The sequence below is a fragment of the Miniopterus schreibersii genome (genome assembly GCF_964146895.1).
Source record: "Miniopterus schreibersii genome assembly, chromosome: 20".
NCBI lineage: Eukaryota > Metazoa > Chordata > Mammalia > Chiroptera > Miniopteridae > Miniopterus > Miniopterus schreibersii.
The window spans coordinates 26,640,249-26,655,501 of NC_138122.1; the positions used below are offsets into that span (position 1 = coordinate 26,640,249).

Sequence of the window (15,253 nt, forward strand, 5' to 3'; positions counted from 1 at the left end):
CCCAGTCACAAAGCCGGCTGGGCTGGGGCGGGGACAGGGGACGCCAGGCGTCTGCCCTCAGCTGCCCATCCTCTGCCTCTTACACCCACAGTGTAGCCCTGAGAACATGCTTCTCAGAACCCCCCCACACCCATCCCCTCGCCGCGGGGTGCAGGGTGCGGGGCCTCCTTTGCAGGGACAGAGCCGACGGGAGCAATCAGACGCCAGGAAGGAGCTGGGATATCGACCGCTTCTGGAGGGAGGGGGCGGCGTCTGGGCTCCGGGCCAAGCTCGGGCCAAGGCCGGGGGCTTCGCTCCCAGGCCCCTGCAGGCAGCAGCACCGAGAAACCATCTGTCTGTCCACCTGTCTGTCCGCCACCAGCACTCAGAGCCCACAGGGACCTGGAGCTGCCCTCCCAGGGGCTTCACTGCGCCAGACACAATGCTAAGCCCTTCACGCTTATTAACTGATTTAATTCTTACACCCGCCCTCCGCACAAGTTGCCCTGACCCCCGCGCCCCTTTGTGCAGATGGGGGCAGCGAGGCAGAGACAAGAAAGCTCACCCTGGGGTTCCCAGGTGGATGCCTGTAACCAGACACCCTGCCCCGAGCCCCGGGCGGGAGGGAGACCAGAGGGCAGGCTCCCTGGGAATGGTGCACAGACTGGTGGGGTGGAAGCTTCCAGAAGCCTCTGGATGCCCCTCAGCAGCCCCATCACAGGCTCCTTGTAAAGATAACTCGAGTTCTGCATGTAGGAGTCCAAGGCAAGCGCCCCAAAGTGTTAGCTGCTAGGTTCCCTGGGGGGGGGGGGGGTCCTGGCTCTGGGTGCTGCTGGTCACAGATCCGTCCCTGCCCGGGAGTGGGGTCTGGCCATTAGTGGCCGCAGGGCAGGCTGAGCGCTGCCTGGGAGAGCAAAGGTGCCATCGATCGCCAGAAGCAATTAATTGTCTGGGTCAAGAGATAGTGAAGGAGATTTGTCACCCGGGCCCAGGGGACAGTCCAGCTAGTCTGGCAACCCAGGCGGGAGGACGGTTCCTGCTGACCTGGCCCTGACAGAGAGCAGGGCCCTCCATGCAGCCTCTAGCACCCCCTTTCCCTTTCTATGGGCCCCTATAGGCCTCCTTGTAGGCCTATAGGCCCCTATAGTGCTCCCCACTCATCTGGGACTCCAGGCCCCGAGCCAGGCCAGGATGAGACTGCACTGAGCACAGGCCCCCACCCGACCTCTGCAGCAGGACTTGATGGGAGACTCAGGTGCTGGTGGGGAGTCAGCTGTCACTCCGAGGCCAGGAGAAAGACAGTGCTGGTGGTCACCTTTCGCACCCAGGCCTGGTGGCTGGTTGTCATGAAGAGAAGTGCCCAGTCACATACAGTCCTCCACTCGGATCCTCCAAGGACAGGGCACGGAGTCCCCGTGAGGCTCACTTGGCTCTCAGCCCCTCGTGTCTGCACCAAATCCCTCCACACGCCCCGGGCACCTGCAGCCCCTCGCATCCCCTGTGTGAAGTGAGAGACGCCAGTGGGCCCCTCCCTCGCTGTCCCCACTACACAGGTGGGAAAACCAAGGCCCGAGGCAGCTAGTGGTGGGCAGCCTCCAGCAGGCTCCCTGAGGCTCCACAGGAACACGGGCTCGGCTCAGCAGGTGCTCAGAAGCGGGGTCACTGAGGCCAGGAGGCCAGGGACGGCGCTGAGTCAGAGCGAGAAAGTCCTCGGAAACCGAAAACAGCGCCGGGGCCCCGCGAGCTCCCCAGAGTGAACCTCGCTGATTCACAGTCAGCAGCCCGCCCAGCTCTGTGTTGGAAAGTTCCTGCTTCTGTGGCCAGGGTGGGGGTGGGGGGCGAGGGGCACAGAACCCCCACTAGGCCTGGGGCCCAGGAACCAGCCTAAGTCATGGATCATATCCAGACTCACAGCCCAGTGCCCCTCGGGGCTGTCAGCTCCAGCTGCGCGGGGCCCTCGCGAGCAGGGGCCCTCGGCGGTGTTTGTGGCTGCCAGGCAGACAGCAGAAGAGCACCACCCCCACCCCCCCAGCCCCGGGCCTCTGAGCACCTGCTGAGCCGAGCCCGTGTTCCTGTGGAGCCTCAGGGAGCCTGCTGGAGGCTGCCCACCACTAGCTGCCTCGGGCCTTGGTTTTCCCACCTGTGTAGTGGGGACAGCGAGGGAGGGGCCCACTGGCGTCTCTCACTTCACACAGGGGATGCGAGGGGCTGCAGGTGCCCGGGGCGTGTGGAGGGATTTGGTGCAGACACGAGGGGCTGAGAGCCAAGTGAGCCTCACGGGGAGTCCCGTGCCTTGTTCTTGAAGGGTCTGGGTGGAGGGCTGTGTGGGGGGAATCAGTGCCCTGTCCTTGGAGGATCCGAGTGGAGGGCTGTGTGTGTCTGGGCACTGCTCTTCATGACCACCAGCCACCAGGCCTGTTGCGAAAGGTGACCGCCAGCACTGTCCTTCTCCTGGCCTCGGAGTGACAGCTGACTCCCCACCAGCAACCGGGGAGGCCACCAAGCACAGCGTGGTGAGCTCAGGGTGTGGCCTGAGACCCGGGACGGTCCACAGCTTTCTGGCTGTCTGACCCCGGAATCTCTGAGCCGGTTCCTCACCTGTGACATGGGGCCTCTCATCTCCTAGGGTGACTTAGAAACTCAGCAAGGAGATCCACACGGAGTGCCGAGCATGCAGCGAGAGCTCAATAAATGCACATCTTTTCCAGTTCCCAAACTGTTTTTTTATTGCGGTGAAATTCACATAAAATTAACCGTTAAAAAGTGAACAGGTCAGGGGCATTTAGCACATTTACAAGGCTTGTGCAGCCACTCCCTCTGTCTAGTTCCAAAGCATTTCCAGCTCCCCCAAGAAAAGGGAACCCCTTCCCCACTGAGCGGTCTCTGCAGCCCCCCCCAGCCCCTGGCCACCACCAATCACTTTCTGCCTGCGGCTATGCCTGTTCTGAAGATCTCATTCAAACAGAATCACAGTGTGTGGCCTTGCGTGCCTGGCTCCTCTCACTCAGCGTCATGTTTTCGAGGTTCAGCCGCACAGAACAGGTATCAACACTCGGTTTCCTTTTCATGGCTGGATAGGATTCTGCTGCACGGACAGACAATACAGAAATGCAACACAGCAAAATATATGAATACACCGAGACTTCAAAGAGTCAAAAATGGTTAAGTTATACAACAGATGACCTCAATAACTGATGGCGTGGAATCTGGCTGGTGGGAAGAGCCAGCTATCGGGCTCAAACATCAGGCCTCCCGAGTCCAGGCCCTGCTGTGCTGTGTGACCCCAGGCCAACCCCTCGCCCTCTCTGGGCCGCGGCCTCCCCGTCTGTAAACAAGGGCACTGAAGGGGATACTCTCAGCAGGGAGGTCCCACCTGGACACCTGCGACTCTCAGACTCTCCAAGTGACCCTCGACCCTGGGGAAATGAGAGGCTGTGACAGCCAGGAAGGATGACAGGTCACCCCATGCTGGTGACAGCAAGGACAAGCAACTCGGGGATGCCTAGGAACCCTGCCCAAGAGTGGATTCAGGGGCCAGGGCGAAGCTGCTGCAGGCAGATGTCCTCACCAGACAGTGGGGGGCTGGGGGGTTCATCACAGTGCCTGGTGCCGTTACCGTCTTCGTCTTATAATTGATATGAAAACAGAGAGGGTCCGGCCTTCCTGGTCCCGTTCCACAGAGCAACATAGTTAGTTACTGTTTGTGTTGTCGGGGCAGAAGGGGTCTCCACAGCCGCGTCCCCACCCCAGAACATGCAGGAATGTTTTGGGGTTGTCCCATGAGACAGGCTCACGCCACCGAAGTCACCCTCCCCACACAACTTTCAAATGACCTGGCCCTTTAAAAAGAAACCTGCCAGCACCAATCCAAAACACTACCTTTTTTTTTAGCGTCACTTTCACGTATTTTCAGTACCGAGAGGATCCTGCTCTCACTTCTCTCGAGGCTACACTTACTCATCCTGCGTGGGAGCCAGGCAGCCCCGCCTTCCTCTCACTTCCCTCTGCACCGCACGTAGGGGCATCACACTGGTTTGTGTTGTTATTTCCGTGCACAGTCAAAACGGCATTAAGGAGGAATTTCAGCGGCAAAAAGTAAAGGGGATTTTTCAAGGGTGAGTATGTAAATATTGTCGGGACGCTGTGTGGCACCGGGCAAGCTGGCTGACCTCTCTGAGCCTCAGCTGCTCGCCCGGGACCCGAGGAAAGTGATGACGGTTGCTAGCTCCCGAGATTGAGAAGATCAAATGAATCAACGGGCCCGGTGCCGGCCACTGTTAGATGCGAGCAGAAAGCACGCAGCCCCCAGGCAGCCCCAGCAGCCGGGGGGGCGGGAGGAGAGTGGACCGAAGCCCCCAGCGCAGGCCCCAGGTGGGCGGGGGGTGAGGCTAAAACCCCGCACTCCCCGCCGGGGCAGGTGGCTCGCTGCCCGCCCGGCTTCCATCTCCAGGAGATAAGCCGCCTGCTCAAGTTCACGTTCAGGATCAAATGAACCCACTTAATCGCCTTAGGGATCTCCACTGAGCTGGCTCCTCTGGGGCCTCGGGAGGAGGGCAGCTGAGCTCCGTCCGGACAGATGTAGAGAGGATGCCCACCGGCGTCCCACCCACACACACACCCCGGGCGCCACCCACTTTGGTGGCCCCAACGGCAGATTCCTGCAGTCTGCTTGCAGTCACAAAGCACCTACTGCGAGCCACATGCCCGGGGCAAAGTGACTCCCTGAATCCCCACAGCCACCCAGGAGGCAAGTGCTACCACATGGGGAAACTGAGGCCAGGAAACAGCCAGTCCAGGTGACTGAGCTCCTCACGGATCACCTGCAACCCTGGTTCCATTTCACAGAAGGGAAGACAGAGGCAGGAACGGGCCTTAAGTCACCACGGTGACCCAATGTGGCTGGGAAGGTGGGGCCAGGTGCCTGCCTTGTTCCCAGCCCTGTCGCAGCACCAGGGACAGCTCCGGGCACAGAGTAGGTACTTAACAAAAGCATCCGAAAGAATGGAGTCTATATGCTGGGCATGGACTCTGAAGAAAAGGCTTTTGGGGGCCTCTCTGCCCTCCAGACCGTAGGCTCTGAGGTCCCTTCACATATCACAAGGGGCCTGGATGGGGCAGTGACTGTCCCCCTCAGAGGACAACATCTGGAGCCATTTCTGGTTGTCACAATGCAGGAAGGGGAAACCACTGGCGTAAAGACCAGGGATGCTGCTAAATAAACGTCCTACGATGACAGAACAGACCCCCAAACAGAATCATCTGACCCAAATGTCAGCGGGAACCCATGGCCACCTGCGGTTTTCCAGCCTGGAGGCGAGACAGGGCCCCAGGCCACGCACGTGGGAGCCCGGAAACGTGGTTGAGAAGGCCACACGTCCAGCTGAGAAGTGGCTGCCTCTGGGGAGGGGGCCTGGGTGACCCAAAGGTCACCTGCAGGGCTTTTTTAAGTAAAAGTCACCCACCTGGCCCTGGACCGAGGCTGGGAGGTGCGTGCCACCCTCTCCCTCACCCGCAGCGGCCCCGCTGGCTCCGGGACCGAGCCCTGCGGGAGCCGCGGTCCCTGGGGCCTGGCGTCCACTCCTCCCTCGGGCAGCAGCTCTCCTCACCTGAGGATCGAGTTTCTTTTAATTGCAAGCTTCAGGTTTCTGGACGGGAGCCCAGGGCCTTCGGGCGAGGCCAGGACCATTTTGGGCGAAGCCGGGAAGGAAGCAGCTCCGAGAATCTGGAACACGGGTCCCCTGGGGACAGGGCCGTGGCAAGAGACACCTGGTCCTAGAGAATCATCACTGGCTGGTCACGGGTGGGGGACAGGCTGGGGACATTTTTTCCTTGGGGCCAGGCGCCCACACTGGATTTGCAGGAACTAAGAGGTCAGGGAAAATGAACACAAACACCCCTACCCCACACACCCTCTCCCCGCTCGAAGCCTCCCGGCGGCCTCTCTCTGCTCCAGGTGTTCCTTTTGCGTGTTTCTCCTCCGGCACCGCCCTTCACAGTTTGCAGTCCCTGTCTTCACTCCGTGCCCCTCACCCAGAGCCCCAGGTCAAAGCCAAGGTCATGGAACACTCCATGTGTCCCCTGCTGCTATGGGCTCCCCCACACCCGCTCCTGCTCCCCAAGCTCCACTTCTGGCCCCAGGGCCTGATGGAGACGCCCAGCAGAGACCTGGGGTGGGGGGCAGTGTGTCCCTGGCTCCCCCTCAGCCCAGCAGGCTGGCCTCGTTAGGCTAACAAGCAGGCCTCGGTGCCAGGCGGTTGCCATGGCCACAGAGACACCACTCTGGCACCAGGCAATGCTCCCAGAGGGTCTGCAGCGGCCCAGAGTTCAGAATGAGGACACATGGGGACAAGCAGGGGCCTCCAGGGCACCCTTCTCCATGGGCACCTTGGGGCCTGGCCTCCAGGACTTCCAACTAACAACATCTCTCAGAGAGGTCCCCCTGGGCCACAAAGAAAAATCCCCTCCCCAACCCCCAGACCTGCCTGCACACAGTGACCGCGGGGCAGCTTGGCCAGGGGGAGACGGGAGGTGGGAGGTGGGCTGGGACCTGGCAGACACCCCCAAGGTGGTGAAAAGGGTCTGTATTTTGTGCAAGAAGTGGGGAGACGCCCTGTGGGGCCTTGAGTAAGGTCAGGTCACTTGCGGGCTGTGGCCTCACCTGGCAGCTGCATGCGGAGAATGGCCACAGGGGCAGGACAGACTCTGGGACACCAGGGAGGAGGCTATGTAGGCTGCGGGCAGGAGGGCGGGCGAGAGCGACCCCCACATCTGTGGCCTGTGCCACACACTCCAGGAGGAGGGTCTGGGGTGAGGGGGGACTGTGGGTCCCACTTGGGACAGGCCCGCCAGATCTGCCTACCTGGCCCTGTAGATTTGTGAGCTGTGGACAGGGGTCAGGACACAGCCGTCTCCCACCTCAAGCGGCCCCTCAGTCCCCTGAGCTATGAGGTCGTGTCATTCTTCCTCCCATTTCACTGCTGGGTAAACTGAGGAGCCCTGCAGAAGCTCCAGGACTTGTCCTGGGTTGCACTACACAGCCTGCAAGATACAGACACGGGACCTCAGGCTCGTTCACAAGCCCTGAAACACATACATGGGTCACCAGAAACCAAGCCGACCCCCAGAGGCAGGAGGCAGGGCCCAGGGATGACAGAACCCCAGGGGGGCTCACAGACACCCCCCCCTTCCCGTCCGCTTGCTTTCTCCCCCACTTCCTTCCTGGCTCAACATCCCGGAAAGCATCAGCACAGCATCGAGGTTGTTGCTCAGTGTGGACACACCTGCAAGACCGACAAGGCAACAAGCCAAGATCCCTGAACCCCAGGCCCCAGATATGTGACACTCCATCCCCGGTGAGCTCACCACCTGCCCCACACCAGGGCCCTCCCTGGGGCCCAGTGGTTCTCAAGGGACACAGGTCTCCAACAGGGACACCTTTCACCGTCCACGACACATCCCGAGTCTGATGGACGTCCACAGATCCCAGTTCTTGCCCAGACTCTGACCTTGGTAAAGAGGTTTCCTCCTGGAATCTTCTGTCAGGAGTCACCCACCCACCACTCCACAGACACTCAGTGGGGGAACAAGCATGGAAACACTTTGCAAAGTGTTTTCTTGACTCCTGCCCGCTCCAGTCTGCCCCACTCCAGTCCGCTCCTCGGGAGCTAAGAGACTGTCAGGAATGCAAGTGATAAGATAAAATCAGAGAACAAAGGGGAAAATCGGGGACAAAGTCATCTGGAGTCAGGACCAACTACATAAAACCAAGGCACAGACCAGACCACACTGCTGAAGGCAGGCTGCATATTTGACTCTGAGTTTCCTACCAGCCAAAGCAAAGAGGGAAACAAGATGGGTTATAAGTAACTTTGCAAAATTTACAGAAACTGTGGAGCACGGTACAGAAGGTGCATGTGTCCCGGTACAGAAAGGATTCTGGCCTCAGGCATCATATGAGGCCAAAATCATGGCAAAAGTCAGCCCTACTGCCTACTGCTCCCCTCTCCCAGCTGAATTCCACAGCAGCAAATTATAACCATGAGCACAAGCACAACTCAGCAAGAACAGCGAGCCAGCCAGGAGGAGGGGCTCAGGGCCCTCAGTGTGACCCTCAAACCCACAATCCTCTCTGGGCCCCCGTTTCTTCCACAGTGAAAACCCTGGAAGGTTAGGCTGAGCTACGGAATATTACTCGGCCATAAAAAAGAATGAAATCTTACCAGCCTGGATGGACCTAGAGGGTATTGTGCTGAGTAAAATAAGTCAGGCAGAGAAAGGCAAATAACCATGTGATTTCATTTATGTGTGGAATTCAAAGAACAAAATAAATGAGCTAATAAAACAGAAACAGATTCACAGGTGCAGAGAGCAGACTGGCGGCTGACATACGGGAGGGGGTTGGGCAGCTGAGTGAAAAGGTGAAGGGACTGAGAAGTTACAAAACAGTCACGGGGCGGTAAGGTACAGCACAGGGGACACCGTCAATAATGTAATAACTGTGCATGGTGCCGGGTGGGCACTGGACTTACTGAGGGGATCGCTTCGTAAGTGGCATAAATATCTAACAACTATGCTGAACACCTGACACTAATATAAAATAATACTGAATGTCAACTGTCATTGCAAAGTGAAATTTTTTTTAAAAAAAGGCAAAAGTTAAAAATAAAAGAAAGCGTGAGGCCGCTCCCTGCCAGGGCTGGGCGAGCGCTTTCCCTAAAGGGCCACAGACCGACGACGGAGGCGCGCGCCTTGCGACCTCTGTCACACTCCCGGCCGCACACAGCCGGGAACCAACGGGCGGGGCTGCGTCCCAGCGGAGCTTCATCTGCCGACAGTGACATCTGAATTTCACGTAGCTTCACACGTCACAAAACAGCCGCCGTCTTTTTTATTTTTTCAACCATGAGACGCCGTAAACACCATTCTTGGCCTGCACACCCTTTGAAAACAGGAAGGCGCTGGGCTGACCCGCGCCGGGCTCGCCGACCTGACCGGGCAGCCCCCGGGCCGGGGCCGCAGTGCGACGGGGCGGGCGCCGGAGGGGGACTGAGCCGGTGCCGTCTGCCCCGGGGACGGGACGGGAGGGCAGGACGGGCACCAGACGGCCCTCGACACCTCTGTGCGCTGGGTGGATTTTTTAACAGGCCCAAGGGTCCCTCCCGGCCAGGCCCTGCCCACGCGCCTGAGCTCAGCCCCCGGGAGCAGGGGTGTCCGCTCCGCGCAGGCCTCGCGTCGCCTCCTGTGCTCAAGAAATGACGGCCACCAAAAGTGGGGACGCAGGGCACAGAGCCCCGGGTCTCAGGGACAGTGGCCTGCAGGGCCAAGAAGAGATGAGCAGCCAGGGGCCTGAACAGAGAAGGCGAAGCGCTGAAGCCACGCTGCCCACGGAGGCCACGGAGGCCACGGGGGTTATGCAAATTTATTAAAATTAAGGAAAATAAGACTCCATTGCCCGGCAGCTCTAGCCTCACTCCGAGAGCTCGCTGCCACGGGCGGCCGTGATGCCACGTGCGGCTGCGGTGACCGGCCTGGACAGGGCGGATCCACAACGTCCTCCCACCACGGGAAGGTCTGCGGGACGGAGTTGTCCTGGAAGCCGCTGGGAGCGAGGAGGGGGAGATCGGGAGCGGGGGCAGCCCCGGGGAGAGCCCCAGGCAGAGGAAAACACTCGAGAAAGAGACACATCAGATGCTAAGAGCCAGGCCCGGCTCCGACGGACGGAGTCTCACTCTGCCGTCCCGCCCTGTGCCGGCCATTAGGCGGCCATTAGCCACGGCCACACATGTCTACTTAAATGTAAGTTAATTAAAATGAAATAGAATTACCAGTTCAGTCACACCAGCCACACTGCAAGTGCTCAGCAGCCACATGAGCTTGGTGGCTCCGGTGGGGACAGCACAGATCTGGGACATTCTCCTCAACCGAGGGGCACAGATTGGATGGCGCTGCTCCAGGCTGGCCTCTGAGGTGGGCACCGTTTCCCTCCCCACACCCACCCACTTAAGGATAAGGAATGTGAGAGGCTTCACGCAAGTAATGGATTGATCAAAGCAGGATTTGAACCCAAGTCTGACTTCAAAGAAGGTCTTTCTAGAATCTCCCCCAGCGGAGGGGAGCTCGGCCCGCCCTCAGGAGGCCCACCCCATCTTCCCCACCAGACGGCCCCCCACTCTCCAGTCTACCCCAGGCCTCCAAGGTCCCAAATGGAAAAGGCATCAGAAGGGAGCTGGGCCCATCCGCGAATCACAGACCAGCCCATCAGGAGAGGAGCCTGCTGTCTCCAGAGGGCAACAAGCCCAGGCCTGGGGCTCAGGTAAGAGATGGCTCCACGAGAGGATCCTTCCCAGCTGCCCTTCAGAAGGAGGAATGGGTCGTGTCCCTTCAGCTGGTGGGAGAGGTCCTGGGTTGAACAAATTCTAAGGGGTGGCCCAAAACAGCAGCTCCAGCGACATACGTCATGATTTCGGGCCCTGACAACAAAAGCTCAGAAGTACCACTGGCACCGGTCTCATTTTACGGATGAGCAAACTGAGGCTCAGAGAAGCAACTTGCCCAAAGTCAAACAGCCGAACATCAAACCCAACGCTCACGCTTTTCTTCCCCTTGGTCCTCCCCACGACCCCACTGGCAGTGGGCAACGGGCCCATTTTATAGACCAGGGCACCCAGGAGAAGCTGGGACAGCCCCTGTGCATACTGCTTGAACATGGCTGAGCCGGGACTTGAACTCACAGGAACTTCCATTACTCCGTCCACCATCTGCCCTCCTGAGAATCGCTAACTGAACACTCCCAGACTGTGCTCTACTGTTTGTTTCCAATGACTCTTTACTTAACTATGAACCAAAAGACCCTTCCTCTAGGGCCAGCCTGAGCCCCCCCGACCCGAGCCCTCCCATGTGAAATGGAAAAGGCCAGGATGGCTCTAGGCCTCCAGCTACAGCTCCCCAGGGCCGTGGGCAGCGTGCAGGTGCTCATCCGGTGCAGCTTCCTGGAGCCCGCTTTTGCGCCACGCTAAATAATTCAAAGCCACGTTTTCATTTCCAGATAAACACAGCCCTGTCGCCAAGAGGAATGCCAAATGTGCATGAATGTTTAAGATAAAATGACACTTCAAAGAAATGCCAGGCTTGCCGCCGGCGCTGGCCCCCTCCCCAAATCCTGCCGGGGACAGGTTCTCAGTCTCCTGCCCCTACCCCTCCCCCGGGGAGGGCACAGACCTTTAGGTGCTCAAATAAGACACAGAATTTCTTCCCCACTGAGCAGCTCTGCAGCAAATTCTTGCTGTACCAACATGACCTTGAATAACCCCAGGTTTACCACTTCCAAACTGTGACCTTGGGCAAGTCACGTAACCTTTCTGTGACTCAATTTCACCATCCATAAAATGAGAGGGCAGTAACCTCACAGGGGGGTAACAAAAAATAAACAAGTGGATTCCTGTTGAGCATAGAACCTGGCACATAGTAAGTGTTCGATATGCGTTGGCTGTTGTTGTTACTGCACTTTACATAGATATGTATATACATAGATACATGTAGATATATGTCACGTATCATATATACAATATTTTCCAGCTCCTAGACTAAAAGTTCACTTGGCAGGCTATAAAGCCCATTCCCCACCGTCAGGATCTTCAAAGGATGCCAGCTGGCCTTTTCCTAAGCATCACTTCCCTGGGGACCCTCCCGTGCCCACCTATAGGAAGAGACAAGGCCTTTTAAGATGACACTCCTGGCCTAGCCCTCCCTCCCCTGGCGCCTGGAGCAGGAACCACGAGCTCCTGCAAGCTGTTCTCTCAGGAGCCCAGTCTCCGAGGTGTTACCCAGGGAGGCTGCTGCTGGCTCTGAGAGATGAAGGGGAAACAGAGGAGGGAACACACACAAGCACACACACAAGCACACACACGTGCACACACATGCACACACATGCTCTCAACCCCCTATTGTCAGAGCAGCACTGGATGTGGGATTCTCATTTGGGGGAGCTGTCAGAGGGAAGGGGGAGAGCCCAGCTCCTCTGCTTCTGGTAGGGTTAGGTGTAGGTGCAACCCTCTCCCCCAAAATCTGATCCAACCACCAACTTCTCCACCCACAGGCCTCCGGTGGGGGTGGGAACAGAGAACAAGGCACATCCCCACCTCACAGTCAGGGGGGAACCAGGCCTGGCAGCCTCCACACCCAGCCTGAATGGCAAGACGCTGGGGGCCGGGGCTCCTGGGGCCGCTTTCCCACGCGCCAGCCAGCCAGCCAGCCAGCCAGCCAGCGGGTGCGTGCCAGCAGCCACCCCCCAGCCCATGCCCAGAGAACAATCGAGCCTCCCCAGCTTGGGCTCTTATGCAGCTGAATTCATGTTTGCAGACCTCTCAGAAATCTTTCGGAGGTGGTATGAGTGTTATTAATTGGGGGAAAAGAGCAGATTATGCCAAATAAATCCTTCCCACGTAGTCAAACCCTGGTCGAGGGAGGGGGGTGCGCACAGCCCCAGGAGGGGTCTCCATCCCTCACCGGGACCTGACAGCCACATTACCATCTACATGGATTCGTCAATAGTATTGATCCCCAGCAAGCGTAAATAGCTCAGCGGGAAGAGGCCAGGGCTGCGGCCCACTCGCTCCCGCCCCCACGTCTGGGCACCACAGACTCCCTGGGCACCGGCGGCCGCGGTAAATTTCCAAGCAGGGACGAGGCAGCAGGCGTGGGGAAGCCAAACAGCGCCCCAGATGCCCCTCGCAGCCCCGCCACCGGTTCACCATGCACAGCTGGCTCCCGCACAGCTGGCTCCAGGCCCCCCTCCCCCACCAAGCGCTCACACAGCGGACTCAGTCTGGGTATCTGTTCAATGGAGAGAGGGCACCACCGGCCGGTCTCCATTCTCAAGGGTAACAGCCAAAGGGATGGAAAGAAAGCCGCCCTCCCCTCGCCAAGTCCCCCCCTCCCCACGCACAACCTCATGGGACTTCCTGGCTGGATTAAAGGCCAAGTTTTAGAACCGGGGGAAATGACAACAGTGGTCACAGTGACACGTACAAATACCGTCCCTGTACTGTCACCCTGGGTTCTCACAACCACCCTGTGACCTCGGTACTATTATGATTATCCCACTCTGCAGATGAGAAACCTGAAGCGCAGAGAGGTTAAGTAGTTTGTCCAGGGTCACACAGCCAGGAAAGTGGCCAAAGCAAAACTGAACCTAGGGAGCTGAGCTGCAGAGTTGGCTAGGAACAGCTGGCCATCCCGGTTCACACCTCTTCCTTTCCCCATTGCTCTCCCCCCGCCCCCCTAAATCGGAAAAAAAAAAAAAGGGCCACCCACAACGACCGGCAAGACAAGGCCTGTGGACCCCCTTCCACCTCCCTCCGGGCCCAGAGAGCCCCTCAGTTCAAAGCTGTCGCCAGACCCAGATCTTGGTTTTAAAAGGGCAAAGTCAAGGCCACCGATAACATAGCCCATCCTGCCCAGAACTCCCTCATCCAGCCCACGAGGACCTTCTCTCCCCTCTCCCTCCCTCCCTCACACATCCTTCCTCCAAATCCGCACACGAAAAAAAAAAATCATAATCATAATAAAACCAGTTCTCACCAACAGGGGGGAGGAGGGGGAGGAAGGGAGGAGGCAGAGCCGACGGCCCGGACCCGCCTTCGCTGCCGGCACCCGACGCACGGGGAGCGGGCGCGCGCGGCGGGCGCGGGCGCGGGCGCCGCTCGCTCCCCCGAAGACGCGGCTACAATGTAACGAGAGCCCGGGCGCCCCGCGCTAATGGGCCCCGGCGGCCGCGGCGCCCGGGTACAGCGTGTCCCGCTCGCCCGCCTGCCCTTCCTCCTCCCCCCGGTTTTTCCTGCCAGCGCCTGGGATGGCGAAGGCGCGCCCCACGGGTCCCCCCGCTCCCCGCGGGTCCCCGGGGATGCGCCCCCACAGCTATGGCCTGGGGCCTCCGGGTGCAGCCCAAGTGGGATCAGCTCTGAATTCCAACTTCCCAAACTAGTGGCATCCCAAGTATCTGCACAGCCCGGGGGAGGGACCAGGAGGCGGCCCAATGAGGCGTCACCAGCCGCGGGAGGCAGGCCCAGACACCAGGAACCCCGGCCGCGGGGGAGGGGGAACAACAGGCGCCTCTCCCGGGGGGGACCCCCGCCCAGCGCCCTCTGGTCCCATGCCCAGGAGCGCCCGCGGCCACGGCCACCCCTCCCCGGCTGGCAGGAACCCCCCCTAAGCGCTCTTCCATAGCAGCCAGGCCGGGGAGCTGGGGGGGTGCCATCTCCAGGGACTCCCCAAACCCGCACCGCCCGCTGAAAAACAAGGCGCAGTGTCACCCCCAACTCTGGGGCTGCTACGGGAGGAGGCAGGCGCATGGCGGCCATGCCCCACAAGGTGGGGGGCTGACCTCCGCATTTCCAGGGCGCCCCCCCCCAGGCCACTTCCCTCCTTCCCGCCCCCTCGCTGGGGAGCTGGAGTTCCCCTAAGTTCCCCGGCGCCCCCACGCACGCGGGCCGCAGTATCGATGGGGCGCCTCGCTCCCCAGCAGGCCAGCCCCCGAGAGCGCCAACTCGGGAGCGCAGGGGCCCCGCCAACTCCGCCGCGTGCGCCGCTCGCTCTCCACCCCCCATCCCCCGGAAGCGCGCCCGGCGCCTCCACCCCCCGCCCTCCGCGGGGACCCTCGACCCCAACTCACCTCGCGGAGGTGGCGGCGGCGGCACCGAGGCTCAGGGCGCGCTCGGGCCGCCGGGGCGCTCAGGCAAGTGGCGCTGCAGCGAGGGCCAGGGGCGCGCAGCAGGCCCGGCCTCCAGCCGGGGCGCGATCCTCCCGCCGCCGCCTCCTAGGGCGCCAGCCCTGGGTCCCCGGCCCGCAACTTGGCGCGCATCTCGGGGCGCAGGGCGCGGGCGCACGGCTCGGGCGGGGCGCGGGCGGACGCGGGTCTCCAGTGCGGCCCGGCCTGCCCGCGGCTCCGCTCCCCGGCGGCGGCGGCGGTGGCGGCGGCGGTGGCGGCGGCGGGAGGGGGAGAAGGGGGCGGGGCGGGAGCCCAGGAGGCGGTGGCTCGGCCACCCTGCTCCCAGCTCCCCGCCCGCACCGAGGCGCCGGCCCGGCCCCCTCGGGCTCCTTAAAGGGCCCGCGGCACCTCCCTCGGTCCCGCGCGCACCCACCCGCGCGCGCGCTCGATGCCACCCGGACGCACACCCGCGCGCGCGACGCCGAGTTTCTTTTCAGCCGCTCTCCGCGCGGGGAAGGAGGGAGGAAGCCCCTCTCCATCCCGCCCCTCCTCCCCAGCCCCGGACGCTTC

The 15,253-nt window shown here is 60.6% G+C and overlaps 1 protein-coding gene across 25 annotated transcripts in view; it reads right to left on the bottom strand.

Annotated features, from left to right (window-relative positions):
- The window catches only part of NCOR2 (nuclear receptor corepressor 2), a 143,977-nt gene extending 129,040 nt beyond the window's left edge, over positions 1–14,937 (bottom strand). For all 25 annotated transcript variants that reach the window (XM_081122406.1, XM_081122411.1, XM_081122405.1 and 22 more), the window contains exon 1: positions 14,648–14,937. The gene's annotated coding sequence lies outside the window, so the exon portion shown is untranslated. The remainder of the gene's footprint in view (positions 1–14,647) is intronic.
- Between the last annotated feature and the right edge of the window lie 316 nt (positions 14,938–15,253).